Here is a 23,749-nt window from a genome sequence, read left to right as displayed (position 1 = left end):
ATTTGAAGATGAAGAATGATGTGAGCCAAGTACTGTTCCAATGGATCCTAACGTCACACAACTATGTTCTTACTTCATTCTTCCAGATCTGCAATACTGGGTTTCTTCTTTTACTTGTTTTAATTAAAGTTTGAATTTTTATTATTAGATCTTGCTCCAATCGAACCAGATACATCAGATCTGAAAAGTTCTCTCTTAGATTTGGTTGTTTTTCAAATTTGATTTTTGACTTTGTTTGAGTTTCTTCTATTTTTCATTAAAATCAGTTTACAAAATACCAAAAATATGTCTAGTTTTGAAGAGCAAGAGGTATACACTAACAAAATTCCGAGGTTATATGGACATGAAAATTTCATCAAGTGGAAAGTGTTGTAGAATCTCACCAATCGGTTTCTAAGGATGACACAACTAAGGCTCACTCAAGAAAGCTAGATCACCTCTCGGTCTCACTAACAAACCCTAACTTACACTCAATTCATTTTAAGAACAAACCGGGGAATGAATTGCTAAAGTGTTCTAACTGTTAGTGCACGGTTTTGCGTCTCGAGTCTTTGTATTTATCATTAACGTATTTGTCGTTTTGATTTATGTAATAAACAATTAATTTGTCCTTTAGTTCGTTAAAGTAATAGTCTAGTTCGCTAAGGATGTTTAGCGAACAAGATCTAAGTTATTATCCCTCCTGATTCGTTAAGGATGTTTAACGAATCAGGGGGTGATTCGTTAAGGTATTTATTTGTTAATTTATGTAACGAAGTGGACCCTAGTTCGTTATAGAATGTTAACGAACTAGGTCCATCTTCCTATTTATAGTGAACACTGTTCACAGTTTAATTTAAGTTTTGAGATTAACGTAACAAACCTCTGTCCAATCTCTCTCTCTCTCTCAAGCTTCATTCTATTAATATTATTCATCATCTACATATATACAACTAATATATATATAGATATAACATACAATCAAACGTGATAATGAGCTAGATTCGTATTTAGGATTGAACATATATATCAGATCTGAGATCTGTTAAGTATAGTTTTAGGTTCAAACAAGTGGTATCAGAGCTTTCGATGCTCAATTACCCTTGATTTGACTATTATTTGATGTTAATTAATTGAAAATTGATTCAGTTTATGTTCGGTTTGGTTTTGAATCAATTTGAGATTCAATTGATTGGATTATGGAATAATTGGATTAGTTTTATGTTTGGTAAGGTATTTGTGAGGTTTGGAAGATTGGAATTGGTTGTTAGTTTGTGTTTGGATTAATTTTGGTTGGATTTGGATTTGGCCGAGAACAGTGACGTGTTTTTGGTTTAATTGGATATGGATTAAGGTAAATTGTGTCATGGGATTGATACGATTAGGTTCGTGATTGATTTACGGGTATTTTAGTAGGTTGAATGATTGATTTGGTTGAGATTTGAGTTAGTATTACAAATCTCGTTTCTGGGTTTGTGTTCTTCAATTTCCAGAAATATGGAAATCTTCATTTGAAGATGTGAAGATTTGAAGATTCAAGTCTGATTTGTTAAACTTCAGCTTGATTCGTTAAATCATTCAACTCGATTCGTTAACATATTTGGCTGATTCGTTATGAGTTTTGGTGGATTCGTTAACAAATTCATTATACTATCTAATTCGTGTCAACTAATTCGTGTGACACGTGTCATCCCTCGGAAACTGTTTTCTAACAACTTTTGCCACGTGGCATTTGTTGTCAGAAGTTTGTTACAAACCGTTGTTACAAAATGATTCGTTATAAGTTGATTCGTTAATCAACTGTAGCAATTCGTTCTCTTACTCGCTAAGATTATCTTATGCGATTCGTTTAATTAATTCGTTGATTGACTGGTCCGTTGACCTTCTAATTCATTAATCATTGGATTCGTTTAACCATTCCTGATTCGTTACTTGATCACACTTTAATTCGTTAAATTGTGATTCGCTAATTACTGTTCACAGTTCGCTAAAACTGTTCACAGTTCGTTACCTATACTATTTTCAATTCGTTAATCTTATTTTCAAAGTTAACCCTTAAAGTTTAAACTTGTCAAAAATGGCTGGTATGTATGCATTAGCTTCTCAAAACATGATGATGCAACAAATGTTACAACTGGACATCGAGATCGGTTCACATTCAAAGTGTCCACGTCTGATGAAATTTAGCGATGTTGCTAAATGGGAACCTCGTTTCCGTGCTCATCTAGGGTCAGTTCACCCTGATTGTTCGTACTATCTGGATGAGGTTTACACCGTTCCAATGATTGGGGATGCGACTATTGGCTTTACACCTAAAGCTATCTCACAATACTCGGTTGAAGAGAAGAAAGCTTTGGAAGTTGAGATAAAAACTTATTCGATTCTTACTATTGCTTCACCTGAAAACATCTTACATCAAGTAGGGAGTATAAAGATTTGTGCTTCCTTATTTCAACATATTCGTATGAGATCTATGGGGAACACAGCCGAGAGTAAGAAGGTAATGCTTAAGTTTCAATTTCGAAACATTAATTTATTAAAAGGAGAAACAGTAGAGGAGATGACTACTAGGTTCAATCACTTGATTGCTGAGATGGACAAAATGGGATTGGAAACTTCTGAGGTTGACAATATTGACACGATTAATAGTGCACTACCAAGTTCTTATTCAACGTTTCTAATGGTTCTAAAAGAGAATAACTATTTTGCAAATGAAGACTTAACTGCTACTGAATTCTTGCAAAAGATTGAAGCAAGAGAATATGATCTTAAGTGTTAGAAATCCTCCAAGGATAGTCAAGATCCTGCTTTCTATGGTGGTAGTATGCCTCTAAGTTCTACCATTTCTCCTATCACTGCTTTTCTCACATAGCATGCAGGTGAAAATGAAACAACAGTTTATAATGATCCTAGAGCATATTTTTACACAGCTGGTAATTCCGGATCATCTAGTGTTTCTGTTGGATCAATCCATCTGCTACAAATCCATTTGCTTCACCACCAAGTGTCAACATGAAGGAAGCTGAACATAATTTTGCTTTCCTAACAGCCTTCATGTCTTCATATGAATACTTGGTGAGTAGTAAGATAGCCAAAAGTGATCTAACTGATGAGGATTATGATCAGATTGATCCAGATGACTTGGAAATCATGGACTTAAAGTGGAACATGGCTATGATCGTCCGTAAGGTTAAAATATTTATGCAAAGGACTAGCAAAGTTCTTCCGGCCTTGAACAAGAAATTGGGTTTTGACAAGTTAAAAGTGAATTGCTATAATTCTCAAGAGTTCGGGCATTTGCAATGGAATGTGACAAACCGAAAAAGGAGTATACTGGTTCTCCTAGTCAAAATAAACATTCTTCTACACCACGAGGTAATGATGTTGAAAAGAAACCGTCTACTTCTGGGTCACAAGAAATGTTAGCTGATGGAAATGATTGGTCACAACGACTGTTGTGTAATGACAATAGAGCTAATTTGGCAATGTTTGGGTTGACTAAAGACTTTCAAGATGCAAGTGGAAGTGAGTTGTCCTATGACAATGATTCTGGATATGATTCTGACGATTCTTGTGACAAGCCTCCAACTGTGTTTGCTTGCATGGCAAAGATCAATGAGGTTAGTCATTCTATCTCTGCTACTTCATTTGTTAAAGTAAATTGTGTGGACTGTGAATCTAACAAACCTAAGATAGAAGCTTTGAAAAATCATAATGATAATATAGTGAGAGAAATTGCTTCTTTGAATGATACTTATCTACAATCTCTTGAATCTCAAATGAGATCTCGAGAAAAGATTGAAGAATTGTCGACAAGTAACCATGATCTCAAGGCTGAGTTATCTGTGAAAATGACAATTAATGATCAAAAGTTTCAAGAAACCCTGAAACATAGATCAAAGATAACTGAACTTGAGAATGAGGTTCTCGAGTTGAAGAACAAATTGGGTAAATTTCAAAATTCTTCTTTTCTGTTGAATGAAATTATTGAAGTGTCTGGAAAACAAAAGGATTCAAAGAAAGGCATCGGTTTTGTTGAAATTCCGCCACCTTATCATAGTGATTATAAAATGAATCCTTTTGCTAAATAAGAAGAAGAGGTAATTGTGAAAGAACCTGTGATTTCCAAAAATACTAAACCTGTTAAATCTGAAACTGTTAAAACCCAATTTGCTCCACAAAAACCTCATGTTGAAAGCAACAAAGTCTTTGTTGAGAATGTTGACAAAGTAATTATTGAGGATGTTCACTGAATAAGATATCCCAATTAGTATCATTAAACCAGAACTAATTGAGAGCGTCTTTTACAATGAAACTGACAAGTTGAAAGATTTGGAACGTAAATATGTTTGTGCCAAGACATCAAATTCATCAGACTCGGTAATTAAAGCAAAACAATTGTTAAAACAATCTAAAAAGGTTCAGTTTTGTCTAATCAACTGGAACAGATGCATTGAAACGGTTTTCCAATTGTTCTAATCTTGACTTTTATATGAAAAAGAAGTCTGCCACTTCTGATGATTTGGCCAAACGATTCATTGAAGATTGTAAGTTATCAACCTTCAGTTTCCTATGTTTCTACTAAACCTCAACATGGTCATGTTGACATGAGAAGCTGCTTCTTATGTGGTCAACAAGGTCATGTAGTGAGAAACTGTGGTCAACAGAATACTCAAAATCTCCATCCTTTTGTCAAGGATCATTTTAAACCGATTCCTGTGATAAAGAGATCTTGAAACGACCAATGTCGTGTAAGGATGATACACATATCATGTTTTCTAACGTGAGTCCTCGAAAGGTTTTTCATGTGAATGAAACTCACGGTCAACTGAAACCAAAATTCGTTCCAACTGAGCCCATATGTAGGAACACGAATTCAAATATTGTTCAAGCTGCTTATCTGAGACGAAAGTCTTGGAAGCCGGCAACATATTCTCAAGTTGCTGAACAACAGTTGATGTCTGTTCAAATTAATGATCAAAGAGAAACTCAAAAGGTGCCCAAGACTGAGGCCTGGGCTGCCTTTTTGAACTAATCACTTTTATTTTGTGTATAGGGTACATCCAAAACTGTGTCTGGTGAAAACTGGATAATGGATAGTGGATGTTCTCGTCATATCACTGGAAATCTCAACCTATTAACCAACGTAAGAAATACTCAAGGGGGTTATGTAGCGTTTGCTGGGAATTCTGGAGGCATGATCACACAAGAGGGTGAAGTTTCAAATGGTCACATTACTTTTGAAAAAGTTAATTATTGTGACAATGTGGACCATAATTTATTGAGTGTGTCACAGATTTGCGATAAGAAGTACACCAGGGTATTTACTGATAAAGAGTGTCTGATTTTGAAACTGGGATATATGATACCCGAGGACATGGTTGTCATGCGATCACCTCGATCAAATGATATTTATGTCTTAAATATGAGTTCTATAGTATCAACATCTATCAAAACATGTTTTATCTCCAAAGCCACTGAGAAGGACTCTATTCTACGGCATCGTAGAATGGGTTACATACATGTTCGTAAGATGAATTATTTAATGGAAAATGACTTAGTTGAGGGTGTATCGTTGAAGAAGTTTAAGTTATCTGATCACTTCATTGCATGCAAGAAGGGCAAGCAAAATTAAAAATTTTCATCCCTCTAAGTTATTGAATTCCATTGATACTCCTCTTGAACGACTTCATATGGATTTGTTTGGTCCTGTGAATCGTGCGAGTATTTCGGGGGATTGGTATTGTCTTGTTGTCACCGATGATTATTCAAGATACTCATGGGTGTTATTTATGAGTTTGAAGGTCAAACGCCTGTTTTGGCACAAAACCTTATCACTAAGATCGAATCACTATATAAACAAAAGGTGAGGAGAAATCGAAGTGATAATGGTACCGAATTCAAAATCACTGTATTGGATTTCTTTTGTATTCAGAAAGGAATTCATCGAGAATACAGTGCACCATAGGTACCACAACAAAATGGTTTTGCTGAGAGAAATAATAGAACCTTGATTGAGGCTGCTAGAACTATGCTTGCTGATTCTAAGCTTCCTGTTCAATTCTGGAATGAGGCGGTGAATACAGCTTGCTATAAGATTAATCGGGTTTTAACTGTTAAATGACTCAAGGAGACAAGTTACGAGCTTTTGAACAATCGAAAGCCTAACTTAAAGTATTTGGAACCTTTTGGGTGTCCTTGTATAATGTTGAAGAAGGATGCAGGTAAATTTGAAGAAAAATCTATCGAAGGGTATTTCTTGGGATATGCGTCTGTTGGTGCATAGATGTCAGTAGTTCATATGTCTAATGTCTGTAATCGAGTCTGTAATATTGTTTATGTATTTGTTTGTTTAAAGCGAAGTTGTTGACAAGTTCGCTTAGGCGAACTTGTTAACCAAGCGAAGTTGTTGACAAGTTCGCCTAGGCGAACTTGTTGAACAACCGAAGTTATGGACAACTTCGCCTGAGGCGAAGTTGTCGTGTATTTATATAGGTTACGGTTACTGTTTACGTAAGAGTTTAGGTTGGTCAAGTTACGTGTAATTCAGTGAGTCAAGTGACGTGAGGTCGAGAGTCTGTAAGTATCACGGTTTGAGTTATTAATATAACGTGAGTTTGTTCGTATCGTATTCGTGTGTTCGTGTGATTGTGTTCTACGTCCGTAACGATCTACACAGGGATTCCGCACCTGTGTATATCGGGATATCTCGTGTGATCCGTCCAGGGAACCTACAATTGGAATCAGAGCTTTTGCTCGATTGTGTGGTTCGGGATATTCACGCGGGTGTAGAATTTGTCCCGTTTCGACTATTCACGGGATGAGTTTTTGGTGTTTTTGCTCATTCTAGCCTCCTACCAGTGTGTTCAAGCCTTTAAACCGTCAAAAACGTCGTTAAAATCCGATTTTCAGATCTGCAGAAAGTTTAAGTTCGTCAGGCGAAGTTGCTGTTCATCAGGCGAAGTTGCCGTCAGGATACGTAGGGTTTCAGCGAAGATATAAGGAGAAGCGAAGTTATTTACAACTTCGCCTACCTCCTCAACTTCGCCTAACTCAGCGAAGTTCTCATCAAGTTCGCCTAGCTCAGCGAAGTTTTCTTCAAGTTCGCCTACTTTCTAAGTTCGCTTACACTAAGCGAAGTTATTCTCAACTTCGCCCAGTCACGCGAATTTAAGAAGAATCCAGCGAAGTTATTACTTCAGCGAAGTTATCCTTAACTTCGCCTACAGTACTGTTCAGAGGAAATTTTTTAACTTCGCCTACTCAGAATTTTTCCGGGTTTCATAGTCTTCAAAAAGGATGTCATCGATCAACATTTCGGAGCTTGTAAAGATGGAAGTTGAAGCGGGGTCAGCTACAAAGGCCCCAAGGTTGCTGAAGGGAACCGATTTTGTCGCGTGGAAGGATCGGTTCATACAATACGTTAAGTACCAGGATGCGAAAATGTGGGTATGCATCCAAGATGGATATATTCCACCAGTCATAGAGTATGAGGGTCGAGACCAAATCAAGAAATACAGTAAAATGGAAGAGGAGGAGAAAAAGATGTATGAAGCCGAAAGCAAGGCCCATGCTGCAATCACAATGGCTCTTCCACAGGAGATCCTCCATACGTTCAGAAAGTATACATCGGCTAGAGAGCTTTGAGAAGCTCTTGAGAACAGATTTGAGGGGAATATAGGTATTCGGGCTTCAAAGATAAAGTTGCTCAAAACTCAATTTTCAGTCTTTAAGTACTTGAAGAACGAATCTCTTGATGATATTATCACTCGATATTATCATCTAATGACTGAATTGAGTAACTACTCCATTTCCTACCTAGAAGAAGAGATTGTAGAAAAGCTTCTCGATGCCCTCCCACCAAAATGGGAGATGTATACTGTACTGATGAGGGAAGACAAGGACTTCCCTACTTATGATCTTGAAACCACTGTCAACAAGCTCAGAACTTTTGAGCTTAATATGGTAAGAAAAGAAACATCTATGGATCAGGTTCAAGATCCAGGCATGTACAGTGCTAAAGTAAACTCCAATTCAAGTTCAAAGACTGATTCTGCCGCCTACTACTCGAAGGGCGAGTCTTGTGACAAGTCTTCACAGGAGGGGCATGTGTCAGTAAACTCAAATGGGGATGTTTGCTTTGTTGCGGGTGGATCAAGTGGTACTCAACAGACAGCAAGCAAGAGTAGTGGATCTTCAAGTTCCTCAAGCAATAATTACTCTAAGATGCCAATGAGCGTCAAATCTGCTGAAGAGCAGTTTGGCCTCTATGCTTCGTTTATTGCTTCATATGAAAACTATATTCAAGGAAAGGTTGTTGATCCAGCAATGCTGGATGAAGACTATGACCAGATCGATGCTGATGATCTGGAGGAAATGGATTTACAATGGCAGATGGCCATGATAGTGAGGAGAGTGAAGAAGTTTATGAGAAAGACGGGGAGAAAGTTTGTTGGTGGCAGGCCAGGGTTCGATAAGTCTAAGGTGAGGTGCTATAACTGTCAACAAAACGGGCACTTTGCCAAAGAGTGCAGAAACGAGCGAGTTGAACGTGGTCATGGCCGGTCTGCACAGCACACTGGGAGTAGTAAAGAAGTCAATGCCATGATGTCCAGAGAAGCAGGTGAATACAACTGGAACCTGCATTCGAATGAAACTAGTGAACAGGCAAATATGGCTAAGGTTGAGAATGAAGAATGTGAGAAGATTACCGGAGAAGAGAAAGCTACTGGTAAGGAAAAAGCTTTCATGGCAGATAACAAGGATCAACTCTCCGAGGTAAGTTCTAAACCTATTTGTACTAAATGTGAGAATTTGTCTGAGCAACTTGCTACCATAACTGATCAGTATGTTCGTTTAGATGCTGAATTTAAAACTCTTAAAGAAGATCATCACTTTATGAAAGCAAGAGAAAACAGTTACAAAGTTAAAATAAAAGCGTGTGAAAAAGATGTTAAAAGCTTAAAAACAAAACTTGCTGAAAAAATTGAAGTAATTGATCTAAGTTATGAGGTTTTAGAAGAAAAGACTAAACTGATTGCTGAACGTGAAAAGCAGATTGCTGACCACCAGGTGAAAGTGGTGGAACTGAACCGAAAACTTGAGCAGTTCAGAAATTCCTCAGCTATTCTTGATCACCTTGTTAGTGATCAAGGTACCTCTGCGAAGAGGGGAGGAATTGGTTATCACGAGGTTCCACCACCTTATAACCACAATTACACTTTTAACCCTAGTGTTCAGAAATCTGTTGATTTTGAAGTTCCTCAGACAGTTCCAATCAAGGTTACAAGTAAAGAACCAAGTGTTAGTAGTGGCGAAACGAGTTCGCCTGTTTCAAGTGTGAAAATTTCTGTTACGAGTCCAGTCTCATCAGATTCGGATAAGTTGTCCGAATCGGGTAAGACAAAAGAGAAGGTAGTGTTACCCACTGGTGGAGAAAAAGATAAAACTTCTAAAAAGAGTACTCCACTCAACCCGTACGTCCCACCTTATGTGAGACGAACGGCCGGTAACACAGCCTCGACATCCAAAACAACCTTTGAAAAGAAAATGGAGCATAGGTGTTGTTTTAGGTGTAATAAGTTAGGACATCTTGTTGCAGATTGCCCTCTGACACCGAAATTCAGAGGTGTGAGGCCTATTAAAACTGAGCGTAAGCCAAAAGGTAATTTTAATACTGCTAAAAATGAAAACCCTTCAAAGTTCCGAAATGTAACTAATTCAGGTTTTCACAGAAACAAACCTCAGTTTAACAATGCTAATAACCAAACCACTAGATATAATACTTTCAATATACATAGGTTTGGAAGGCCTCACACTCAATTTCCAAGGAGATTTCCTAATAGGACTGACAGGAATTATCCAGATGCTAACTTTGGAAAGCAGAAGTACGGGATGTATAGATCCAAGACCAATTGGTCTTGGGTCCCTAGATTCTAATCCTTTGCTTTATTGTGCAGGAACAGTTGAACAGGGCTGCCCACAGTCTTTGGATTGTAGATAGCGGCTGTTCCCGGCACATGACGGGTAACAAATACTTGTTGCACGACTTAAAACCTGTTCAAGGAGCGAGAGTTAGCTTTGCCGGTGAAAGTGGAGGAAGAATTACTGGAAAAGGAACGGTGTCCAATGGAAAAATGACTCTTGAGAATGTGAACTTTGTAGAAGAGTTGAAGCACAATCTGCTGAGTGTGTCGCAGATTTGTGATAAGGAGTACACTGTTCATTTCACGAAGAATGAGGCGATCGTGTTGAAGCCTGGTTTTCAGATACCAGACGAGTGGATAGTGATGAAAGCTCCACGTGATACAAATACTTATGTGATGGATATGAGGTCTACTGAAATGGCCACGGAAGAATCATGTTTAATGACGAAAGCAAGCGAATCGGAATCCGAACTATGGCACAGGAGGATGGGGCACATTCATCTTCGGAAGATGAACCACATTGTCAGGAATGGACTTGTGATGGGCGTTCCCTTGAAAAGTTTTAACTTTGAAGACAAATGTATTGCATGCAAGAAGGGAAAGCAACACAAGAAATCCTATCTCACCAAGAAGGTCAACTCTATTGCCAGTACTCTAGAACTGCTTCACATGGATCTCTTCGGTCCCGTGAATGTAAAAAGTCTAGGAGGTACTTCTTACTACTTGGTGATCACTGATGACTACTCGCGATATTCGTGGGTATATTTTCTAAAATCGAAAGATGAGACGGCTCAAATGGTGAAGAATTTGATTACCAAAGTTGAGAACGTCATGGGTAAAACAGTGAAGTTCATCAGGAGTGACAATGGAACGGAGTTCAAGAATTTTGAAATGGAGATCTTCTGTCTTCAGAAAGGAATTGAACACCAATACAGCGCTCCGTATACTCCGCAACAGAATGGAGTGGCTGAAAGGAAGAACCGAACTTTAATTGAAGGAGCCAGAACTATGCTGGCAGATTCGAAGCTTCCTGTGATGTTCTGGGCTGAAGCAGTTGCTACAGCCTGCTATGTTCTGAATAGAGTGTTAAGCGTTAAGAGACTTGGTAAAACGTGTTACGAGCTTATGCATGGAAGGAAGCCTAACTTGAGTGGTCTTGAACCATTCGGGTCCCCTTGTTCGATCTTGAAGACAAATTCTAAATTTGGGGAAGTAGCCGATGAAGGAATCTTAGTCGGTTATGTTGTTGGTACTCACAACAGACGTGTCTTCAATACTTTGACTTGCAAGGTGGAGGTGGTGTGTAACACCGACATCACAAGTTACCAACCGCCAAAACCAAGCAATGGACCTGCTGAGCTTTTCGACTATGTTAAGCTTTTTAAGTCTTTTAACATACCGGAGTTGGAAATTTCTGAAGAAGAAGAAAGAGTTGCGACGAAGATGATACTTGATGAGGAAGAAAATCTATTGCAAAGACAGCTGATTGATAAATGTCAACCTTCCTCATCAAACACTATCGGTACCCCTGCTGCCTCAACTGAAGAAGAATTTATCAATCATTTTCACTCTCAGCCAGAAACAACCATTGACGAGATCTCTTCTACTTTGGAAGATAATTTGCATGTCGGTTCTGTTCCGACCACGAGAATTCATAAAGATCACCCTTTGGATAATGTGATTGGTGATGTGTCCTCAGGTGTACAAACGAGAAGTAGCTTGAATGAACACACCTGTGTTTATACGAGCATTAAGGAGACTGGAATAATCAATGAATGCCTGTACACCTGCTTTATAAGCCAGATTGAACCGAAGAATTATCAAATGGCTTTAAAGGATAGCTCGTGGGTCGAGGCCATGCAAGAAGAGTTGGCTCAATTCGAGAAGATGGAAGTTTGGACGTTGTTTGAAAAACCAAAGAATGTGCATGCAATAGGCACAAAATGGGTGTTCAAGTGCAAGAGAGATGATAAGGGGATTATTATAAGAAACAAGGCGAGGCTAGTCGTTAAAGGTTTTAATCAACAAGAGGGGATTGATTATAACGAAGTGTTCGCTCCTGTCGCCAGGTTGGAAGCCATAAGATTGTTTTTAGCGTTTGCTGCTTATGAAAAGATGAAGGTGTTTCAGCTAGATGTGAAGAGTGCGTTTTTGAATGGGAAAGTTGATGAGGTTGTGTATGTTGAGCAACCTCCGGGTTTTCCTGACCCAGACTTTCCAAATCACGTGTACAGGTTGAGCAAGGCGTTGTATGGATTACATCAGGCACCTCGTGCCTGGTATTCAACTTTATCGGATTACTTGCTCGAGAATGGTTTTGAAAGAGGGAAAATTGATAGCACGTTGTTCTTCAAAAGAGATGGAAGCGACTTCCTGCTGGTACAAGTCTACGTGGATGACATTATATTTGCTGCGTCAAAAGTCTCCATGTGTCAGGAGTTTGAAGCCGTCATGAAGAAAAGGTTTGAAATGAGTGCTATGGGTGAACTAACTTTCTTTCTAGGATTGCAGGTTGATCAGAAGAAGGACGGGATGTTCATTCATCAGACGAAGTATGTTCATGATGTGCTCAAGCGCTTCAAGATGGAGGACAGTTCTCCATATGATACTCCAATCTGCGTCAATCACAAATTGGGTGCTGAAGTAGACGGTGATGTAGATGTGGACCCAACTCAATATCGGGCAATAATAGGTTCTTTAAGGTACTTAACTGCATCTAGGCCTGATATAATGTTTGCTGTTTGTCTATGTGCACGTTTTCAGGCAAATCCAAAAGAATCTCATTTGAAAGGTGCAAAGAGGATACTGAGGTATCTCAAGGGCAAGCCGAAGATGGGGTTGTGGTACCCGAGAGGAGGAGACTTAGAGCTGGTCACTTACACAGATTCTGATTATGGAGGGTGCAATCAGAGTCGGAAGTCAACAACTGGAGGATGTCAGTTTCTTGGTGGCAGATTGGTGTCGTGGCAATGCAAGAAGCAGACTTCAGTCGCAATCTCAACCTGTTAGGCAGAATACATGGCAGCATCCAACTGCTGCTCTCATGTTCTTTGGATTCAACAACAGTTGCGCGACTATGGTCTGAATTTCTTACTTACTCCTATTTGCATTGATAACACAGCTGCTATCTCAGTAACTAACAATCCCGTGAAACATAGTAAAACTAAACATATTGACATACGTCATCATTTTATACGGGATTGTGCTGAGAAGAAATTGATTGTGATTGAAAAGGTGGATACGCTTGATAATTTCGCTGATTTATATACTAAATCGTTTGACAAATCCAGATTTCAAAACCTTATTGAACTGAATGGGATGATCAATCCCGAGTAACCATGCTTTTCTTGTGATATTTAAAAAAAAAAAAAAAAAAAAAGTCACTAATCGCTTAAAAATATGTCGGTTACATCAGTTTGAAGGACTTGTCTTCGGATATGTTTTGGTCCTCATTTTCTACTTGTAGATTTTGAGGATAGCCATTAACCAGATTACTGATAGTGACCGGGGCGGTTTATGATGAGTTTTTCATTCTTTGGCTTAAAATTAGTCGATCATACTTAGTTAGAAGGACACATACTAGTATGTGGTCGGTCCAGCTGATCCATTGGATCTTCGGGATAGCCGTTTACCTGAAGACTTTGTTTTGGTCGGGCCGATTAATGTTAAAATTTTGAAAGAAAAAGGGGAAATGAAATTACTTTTCAAGTCTGTTACTTCGTAAGAAGTTCATTTGCTATGTTTAACAGAAAATTGATCCAACCTTGGAAAATGATAGATATACTGATTCTGTGTGCTTAACTAGTGAAGTTATTAGGCTTAAAAGGCTTTAGGACAGTCATTGTATGTCATGGTAAATTTTTATGGTGCGTAAAAGTAGACGTGATACAAACTAAATTTACTTGATTTTACGTGGAAACTCCTTAAGAGTTTTGCATGTCTTCATATATATCTTTCCGAATGATAGGCAGAAAAGCGATTACCCAGTCATACACGAGCCCATGTGTGTTCTGATTCCCGTGAAGATAGCGTCTAAAGATACTGCAGTGATCCAGATTCGGGACTTGCAGTTAATTTCTACTTTGAAGTCTATGTATTGTATCGAAAATATATATATATATATATATATATATATATATATATATATATATATATATATATATTTGGAGTTATTGAAACATATTAGAGATGACAAAATCAAGACTTCACGATCATTGAGTAAGAGAGAAGAACGGGAAGCAGATCAAGAATAATTACGACTTAATCAGACACTATGGGACGAAGTCAATTCGGGGTGACTTTGGGAAAGCCAAATACGCTTTGAGAATAGATAGGAGGCATCAAAATTTCTGAGTTGTTGCCCACTTAAATTTTGTGGCTTAATTGAATCTAACTCGTATCACAGAAACGATGAAAACCATCTTAAGTTATTTACCTGCTTACAACCTGTCTCTATATGTCATAATACAGCTAAACACGGATCTATGTGACAGTCACGTAATTAGTATGATTCCTGTTCGGATCTTTTCTAAAAACGTGATAGTCCCTAACTAGACTGAAATTTGATCCCTTATACCTTAAACTTTTTTAAGTTTTTGTACTTAGATAGTTTTATGATTTTTTAACTGGTTACTTAGAATTGATCATGTCATTTATTTCTTAAAGAGAAGTTTTAAAGGGTTAATTGAAATATGTTCAAATTCTAAGGTTTGATTTTGTAAATATAGGCGATGTTGTTAAACAGGCGAAGTTGTGAATAACTTCGCCTAGGCGAAGTTATCCGTAACTTCGCCTGTATAACAGATCCCCTATATAAAGAATACTTAGAGTCAAACTGTTCATTATTCAGCGAACTTATAACCACCGATTTTCACAGCGAACTTAGTGATTTTCCAGCGAACTTGTTGTTTATTTCGATTCCGTGTTATTTTTCCCAGATTTCATTAAGTTCAAGGTTCGAGATGTCGATTTATCATGTATTCTATGTTCATTCATGCTTATGAGGGGTCGTTTGGACCGATTTCGAAACCTCGGACCATCGGAATTTAAAAACCGATTTTCAAATCTTGTTTTTACGTGTTAAGACCTATTCTGATCGTCTAGATAACCTTAAAACCATGTTATTCGGAGTCCTTAATCGTCTAAACTAGCCGAAACATCGGATTTTGAATTTTGAATTATCGAACTGTCGCCGATTCAGATTCAGGCGAAGTTAGGGTTTAGGCGAAGTTATCCGTAACTTCGCCTGAAGCTTAAGTTCGCCTGAGGCGAAGTTATCCGTAACTTCGCCTGAAGCTTAAGTTCGCCTGAGGCGAAGTTATCCGTAACTTCGCCTGAAACTTAAATTCGCCTGAGGCGATGTTGAGATGAGGCGAAGTTAACATTAACTTCGCCTGGATCATTTTTACTTAATATTAATTAGACGAACTTAAAGCTGAAGCGAAGTTGTTCCCAACTTCGCCTCATCTTTAACTTCGCCTATACAGAGTTTATCACAACTTCGCTCATGGTAACCAGCGAACTTGTGTTATTCATTAACGTTTATCAAACTTGGTTAGTTTGTTGCAGATATGGCTGCGGTAGCTGGTGCTGGAGGTGCAAGAGGAGACGATGGTGATAACCAACGTAAATTTTTCCCGGGTCACAATATGTACATCACTTTAGACCCGGAGGCGAGCGGTGTGGACGATTACCGCGAGATCATAACTTTCCTCCTACGCTCGAGGATTTTTCATGCTATCACGAACACTCTGCCGATATCTCTACCAAATATCGAAGACTTTTGGCAGACGGTAGAATATGATTGTCGTATTGAGCCCCCGGTCATGCGAGCGACTATGAACAATCAGCAAGTTCAGTTCAATTCTGAACAGATATGGGTGGCTTTACGATTCGGTGAAGAGACTAGGGATGACCCTACAGAGTTTGTGGCTCCGTTCCGTGATGGAGCGTTTCTCCGAATGGGCTACTCTGGTCCATTAGGTGATACCCAGAGGAGGAAGGGTTTCCTTCTAGATCAGTGGCGCTTCCTCATGCACGTTATGATAGTTTGCATGTCTGGGAGGAAGGCGGGCACTGACGGTATGGGTGCGACCATGCAGTCTGCAATGACTCCACTGACTTACAATAAACGCTACAGTTTCAGTCAGATGGTCTTTTACGAGATAGACAGACAGAGGAGGGCGATGTCTCGGGAGCGGTTCATTATGTACCCACGTTTTATCCAGATGATATTGAACCATGTGGCTCCGAATCTACCTCAGAGACGCCCGATCAGATACGTGGAATCGGTGAGCAAACGTATCTTTGCTCAATGCCGCACTTCAAGTGCGAGGAGCAACCCTGAACGTCGTCCAAGGCATACTCAACTGTTTGGGTTTTTAATCAACCCAGAGTATGTTCCTGCTGGTGGGGACGAGTTCAGAGATCCTCAACCGCGACAGGCAAGAGCAACTCAAGCTGTTCCTGCTCCTGCTGTGCCTGTTGTGTCGGCTGCAGAGGATATAGATCTTGATGCTGTTTTTGGAGGTCAAGGTTATTTCGATATGGATCAAGTTGAAGAGGTGCAGGTCTCTGCTGCACAAGGTTCGGGTGTGAGAGCTACTAGAGCAGCTACATCGATGGCTGACTCCGATTTGGATGAGATCATGAACGAGGGGAGACGGTTGATGGTGTCTCGAGAGAGAACTTTTGGGAAGAGAAAGAGAACGGAGGATGATGATGAGTCAGAAGAGGAAGAAGATATACATAAGCTGATAAGAAGATCAAGACGGGAAAGGACAGGTGTTGGCATGGGAGCTGGAGAGACTTCAAGGATGGTACGTTTTGCTCCGGCCTCACTGTCTGGTATGTCTATCGTTCCTTCTTCTGTACAGGTTACAAGTACAAGCGCTGCGGATGTTCCCGTGGTGGCTACATCATCTGCTGGCATTCCATCTACCACTACTATCCAGACGTCGACTCCGGAGATTGTGTCTCTACCACCTCCAACGCTTACTCAGTCGGTGGTAGATGCACGATTTGTAGAGTCAACGGTCGTCACTGCTGCAGGGTTATCAGGTATGGTACCACCTGCGGTTACGCCTGCTTCTGATGTCTCGCCTACGCCTATGTCAGACTCAGAGAGAATAGCTTCACTAGAGCGGATCGTGGCAGAGCAATCGAAGACTATTCAACGCCTAGTGGAAACAAATCAACTACAGTCATCCCTCCTGGTTGAGCATGGGAAAATTATAGATGCCTTGAAGGAGTTCTTGGCATCTCAGGGGGAGATGAGCTGTAAAGGCGACGAGCTCAGAACGAAGAAGAGAAATGACAGAGACGATGATCCCAATGCATCGAAAGATGCAGGTGGTGAGCTGCCAAGAACTTCTCAAGCTCTTGGTACTTCCACAGCTGAGGGGGAGTCTGCCGACGCGGCTGGTGGTTCTGGTGGTAATGATGTGGTGTTGGTGGATGATGACGTGATTGATGCGTTGAGGGAACTTGACGATGATATGTTCAGCGACGATGTGTTGTTTGATGAAGATGTGCTGCCGAGTGATGTGATTGAGAAGATTGGTGAGCAGATTGTGATTGAAGATGGGATAGAAGAGGGGGAGATAGTAGAAGAAGACGTTGAACACGAGATCCCAGATGCTGAGAAAGCCGACATGGGTACTGAGATGGATAAGCCTGAGTGGGAGGAGCAGCCTAGGTGGAAGGAAGGCTGTGCTCATTGGTTTATTAAGACCAAGAAGCCTGCTGTTCCAGCCATGTTCAAGAAGAGTTATAACATCAAAGGCTATGCTGAGTCGAAGAAGGGAATTATCTGTTGGATATATGATGAACAGATAAAGTTGTTTGTGGTGAAGCGTTATGATGGTATTCAATACTTCAAAAGAACCCTGAGATCTCTCAATACGTTGCCGGAATGTGAGGTGAAGGATTTGGCCAGGTTGGGCCTGATAAATAGAAGTGACGACAAAATGGCAAGAGTGATTGGGAAGATCGTGTGGAAAGAAAGCATAAAAGAGAAGAAGTTTGAACTATTAAAGCCACAGAAGGGAAAGCTCGTGGAGGATACAGAAAGGGGAATGAGAGCAGATGGCAAGCCATGGATGGTGATGAAGTACAAACCGATCCGATGCATCAAGGAGGTTCCTATGAAGACTATGCCTCAAGATGTGTTGAAGAATCTAAAATAGTGGTATGTTGATTGCCAGACTGCTGAAGCCGTGATGGAAGACGAAGATGAACAAGAAGTGCTGAGGGTGTATGATCCGATGCATCTTGTTAACTTATCGAAAGCTAATCTGCAAGTGTTGAATGAAATGAAGATATTCTATATTCCTGCTTGGAAGGATGAAGCAAGGAAATATCAGCGAGTAGTCACGGTGTGTGTTAGAGAAGGAGTGCACGCGTGAAGATACAGGATTACGAGACAAGAGCTGAAAGATCAAGATATGAAGCTACTGCCAAGGGGGAGTCTGTTGGTGCATAGATGTCAGTAGTTCATATGTCTAATGTCTGTAATCGAGTCTGTAATATTGTTTATGTATTTGTTTGTTTAAAGCGAAGTTGTTGACAAGTTCGCTTAGGAGAACTTGTTAACCAAGCGAAGTTGTTGACAAGTTCGCCTAGGCGAACTTGTTGAACAAGCGAAGTTATGGACAACTTCGCCTGAGGCGAAGTTGTCGTGTATTTATATAGGTTACGGTTACTGTTTACGTAAGAGTTTAGGTTGGTCAAGTTACGTGTAATTCAGTGAGTCAAGTGACGTGAGGTCGAGAGTCTGTAAGTATCACGGTTTGAGTTATTAATATAACGTGAGTTTGTTCGTATCGTATTCGTGTGTTCGTGTGATTGTGTTCTACGTCCGTAACGATCTACACAGGGATTCCGCACCTGTGTATATCGGGATATCTCGTGTGATCCGTCCAGGGAACCTACAGCGTCTAAAAAGAAAAGAGTATTTAATTTTACGTCTGGTTGTGTTGAGGAATGGTATCATGTAGATTGTCAAAAGTACATCACTTCTCCTCAAGTGAAAGGTCCCGACTTGATGTTTGATTATGATGGCTTATTTAATTCATTTACTCCTTCAACTGAACACATCAACGAAGATCTGGTTCGAGCATACTTTGAAGATCATTTGGCCATTCCAAGATTTTCAAGTTCTAATGATGTTGAAGGTCGAACTGATGCTCCAACTGAAGAACCACATGTTGCTTCTCCAGTTGCTTTTGATAATTTATCTACTTCTGATGATGATGATCAAGCTGAAGATCAAGTTATTGTACTTGACAGTGATAATGTTTCATCTCCTGAACTTGGTGAACATTACACTAATTTATTTGATAATGTTGTTGTTCCTGAGAATCCCACTCTTCGGATTCATGGATATCATCCACAGGAGAACATCATTGGAGAACTTGAAGTGGGAGTCCAAACACGTCATCAAGTTGCTTCGTCGAGTGAGAATAATGTATTGTGTGCTTACGCTGACTTACATTCCTCTGGAATTGTAAATGTTGCTAAATTTACTTGCTTTCTATCTCAAGTTGAGCCAACGACGCCACGTATGGCGCATCAAGATCCTTCTTGGGTAGAAGCTATGCAAGAAGAATTACAGCAATTTGCACGTTTTGGTGTTTGGGATTTAATCGACAAACCTGCTAGAGTCAAGAAAGCTATTCCGACTAAGTGGGTATTTAAATGTAAGATAGACGATCGAGGGGTGATTGTCAGAAATAAAGCACGTTTTGTTGTGCAATGTTTTCATTAGAAAGAGGGTATTGATTACACATAAGTATATGCTCCAGTTGCAATATTAGAGTCGATTCGAATCTTTCAGGCATATGCTGCTTATAAAAATATCAAGGTCTATCAAATGGACGTTAAAAGTGCTTTTCTCAATGGTGAACAACACGAGGAAGTTTTTGTTTTACAGCCTCCTGGTTTTGAAGATCCTGATTATCTGTACCGTGTTTAACGATTAAACAAGGCCCTGTATGGTCTCCATCAAGCCCCGAGAGCTTGGTATGGCACGCTCGCCGACCATCTGACTGATAATGGCTTCAAATGAGGGACTGTCGACTGCACTTTATTTCATAAGACTGCTGGTGATGATCTTCTCCTAGTTCAGATTTATGTCGACGACATTATCTTTGGGTCTACAAATGACATGTTATGTAAGGAGTTCGAGAAGTCCATGCAAACAAAGTTCGATATGAGCTCGATGGGAGAGATGAATTTCTTTTTAGGGTTGCAAGTTCACCAGTCTGCAAACGGAATTTTTATTCACCAGACCAAGTATGTGAACGATGTCTTGAGCCGATTCAGATATCTGCCTGAAAAATACCTTCTACTCCTCTCCCCGTGGGTCACAATTTATCACCGGATGAATTGGAGGATACTGTTGATCCTACCTTCTATCGTGCCATGATCAGTTCTTTAATGTATCTAACGGCTTCTCGCCCCTACATTATGTTTGCTATTTGTCTTTGTGCAAGGTTTCAAGCAAGTCCCCGAGTGACTCACCTAGCTACGGTTAAGCGAATACTTCAGTATCTGATGGAAAATCCAGACATCGGGTTGTGGTACCCCAAGGACGATAACTTTGAGCCTACTGCCTTCTCCGACTCGGACTATGGAGGTTGCAAGGTCAACTTCAAATCAACGATGGCAGGATGTCAATTTTTGGGAAATAGGCTTGTTTCCTGGCAGTGTATGAAGCAGACAACGGTCTCCACTTCAACCGCCGAAGCTGAGTAAGTTGTAGCCTCGAGTTGCTGTTCCCAGATTTTGTGGATACAACAACATCTTCGCGACTACGGTTTGAAGTTTCTTACTACTCCTATTTTGATTGATAATTTTGCTGCAATTTCTATCAAAAAGAATCCCGTACAACATTCAAAAACAAAACATATCGAAATTCAATATCATTTTATATGGGATTACTTTGAGAATAAATTAATCTACCTTGAGAAAGTACATACTGACTTTCAGAAAGCCGATCTATTTACCAAAGCTTTTGACAAAAAGCGTTTTCAATTTTTGCTTGGTTTAAATGGATTGAAGACCCTCGCTGATATCCTTAAACAAGGATTACTATCTTTATTTTCTGTTATTTTTTTCTTTTTTTTTCTCTTTTAAATTTTTTTTTGGTTTTCGGGGGTGAAATACTAGAAAATGCAAAAATATTGTGCTTTTCTTTTTTATAGATAAAACTCAAAAATATTAAAATTTTTAAAATCCAAAAACACTTGAAAATTTAGAAAAATCAAAAATATTGTGAGTTATTTTTCTTAAATGTTTTCCTTTAAAAATATTTTGAAAAACAAAAAACATTTTAAAATTTTGAAAATCCAAAAAGATTGTGATTTAAAGTTTGTATAGAAAAAACCGAAAATACAAAAAGATTGGGAAGTTAATTTTGTTTATAAGAAAATTGAAAAAGACAAAAAGATTATGTTTTTAAAGTATGTATAGAGAAAAACCAAAAAGATTTTTGCATGCGTTCGCTGAATGTTATGTCAATTATCTACAATTGAAGGACATATACTTGTATATGTTTGGTCCCGATAGTTTCTTGTGAATCTTCAGGATAGCTATTTACCTGATAATGGAAAATAGTTGGGGCGTTCGTTGTGCGTTTTTAGATTATTTTCTCGCTGAAAATTATGTCAATTATTTAAGATTGTGAAGCATGCTTGCATGTCTTGGTCCTATTATTCACTTGTGAATTGATAGGCTAGCCATTTATATATATACTTAAGTTAACTAGGGCGATTAAATTTATCTTTATGCAAAAAGAGAAAATGATAGTACATTGACAATTTTGACTCCAAATCCAATAAGAAGTAAGCTTAAAAGACTGTGTGCTTAATTGCATTGGTAGGTCTTAAAACAAATAAATAAAGTAAAGTATGTGATATAAACATAAAGATACGCCAAACTGAAAGAGGTATTAGTCTCTAATAAAAGTCTCGGTACGGATGGCAGAAATGTAGCAACCTGTCATACTCAAGCCTTATATTTGTTTGATCTCCCAAAAATAAAATAAAGCAAATAACAAGCTTTGAGGTTCAGGACACTGTGAGTCTTTATGTTGCTTAATCATTTGGGTATTCATATGTATGAATATTTTATTCGCTTTTAGAACAAACCCAAAGTCATTAAACTTGATCACTGTTGTACTTTGTACAAATCTAAATTACTGACTTGATCAAAATTCGCTGTTAGTCATACATTGTCCCTCCCTTGTGTGCGTCTTAATACCATTAAGAAACGGACCCCAGGGGATACAATGTATGTAAACCGACAAATGGACTCGTGCATATTCACTCATAGTAACAGAAAATCAATGCATTGCTTATCAACATATATAAAAAATCAAATTTTGATCAACAATATAATAGTTTAAGTCAAGTTGGGGTGATATGGCAAAAATCAAATTAAGCTTGAACCGAGATTAGAGGCTGATAGTTTCTAATATTCTGTGCTTTAATTGACCCATTAATCATATCACAAAAACACTTGAAAGTTAGTTATTAGATTTAAGTGGACAACAATATCAATGACCGACTTAACGCCAGTCACAATATCACTGTATAAAACTGTGATGGAAGAGCAATTTGGTCAATATGATTCTCTGCTCAAACTCGACAAAAATCCAAAAATATGTACTGTTTTTGAAAACTCATACAAAAATAAAAAAATATTTTTCTTGTTTTTTTAAATTTTCGGATAATTTGCTGGTAAATATTTAGATTTTTTGTCGAAAATTTCAAAATACAAAAAGATATTACATTTTTTCTTCGTTACAAATTATTTAATTATTTAAAGTTAATCGATGTATCGAGTGAAACGTCTGCCTTGATACTAATTGAGATTATTTTTAAATTATTTTAAGTTATCGGTTTCTAAACGTGAAACAGTTTTTAAGGTATTTGGTTATTGAGATAAAGGTTCTCGGTAACTACTTTAATTTAATATTACTTAATTAAATTTATTAATTCATTAATTTATTAATTTACTAATTCATTAATTCATTAATTTAATTTATTTTATTTAAAGTTAAAATTAAATAAAATTTAATTCGTTAATTATGGATAACGAATTGGAATGTTTTTAACGAACTACATTCTAGTTCCTCAATCTAATTAGCTTCCGCACTCTGTAACGAAACATACCCAGTTCGTTATGCATACTTAACGAATCAAGACAAGATTTGAGACACAAATTGAATCTAATTCATTATGCCACGTATTACGCTAACCCTAACGAATTGGCTGATTTGTTAATTCAAATTTTTAACGAATCAGTTTGATTCGTACATTGGGAAGCGTGAAAAGATAGTGTATATAGGACGGTGTGCATACGAACCGTCCTATACACCTTCTTCTTCTTCCTTATTCATAAAGCTACTCTCGCAAATTTTTCCCAGAAATCTTGACCTTTATTATATCTCTATCTGATCATAATTTCGTGATCCGAAGGTAAAGGGGATCCCACCGTTATGATTTTCATCAAAACTTATATGGGTGTGATGGGTTAAAATATGAGGTTTTTTTTATCGGGTGTATTAGGTTCCTTTGTACTTTAACTTATAAGCTGTAGTGAACCTTAAATCTGTTACCATTATGATCAGAATTGATTTCCGAGATCAATGGTGATATTAACTCTTTTATTTCGCACTGATAGATGAGCTAATTGTGTGTGGTTCTTTTCGGGGTTTTATACTCTGGTTAAACCCTACCTTAAATAACCTATATCATGTGTTGGTACCTCAAATCTATACCATTTGCATCGCTGTAGGTTTCCGAGACTGATATGATCATTTGTTTGGCTTTTGATCGATA

The sequence above is a fragment of the Bidens hawaiensis genome, unplaced genomic scaffold, assembly GCF_021521415.1.
Source record: "Bidens hawaiensis isolate Kalapana, Puna unplaced genomic scaffold, B.hawaiensis_p1.1 tig00019935_1, whole genome shotgun sequence".
Classification (NCBI taxonomy): domain Eukaryota; kingdom Viridiplantae; phylum Streptophyta; class Magnoliopsida; order Asterales; family Asteraceae; genus Bidens; species Bidens hawaiensis.
Note: the sequence above shows the minus strand (reverse complement) of the source record.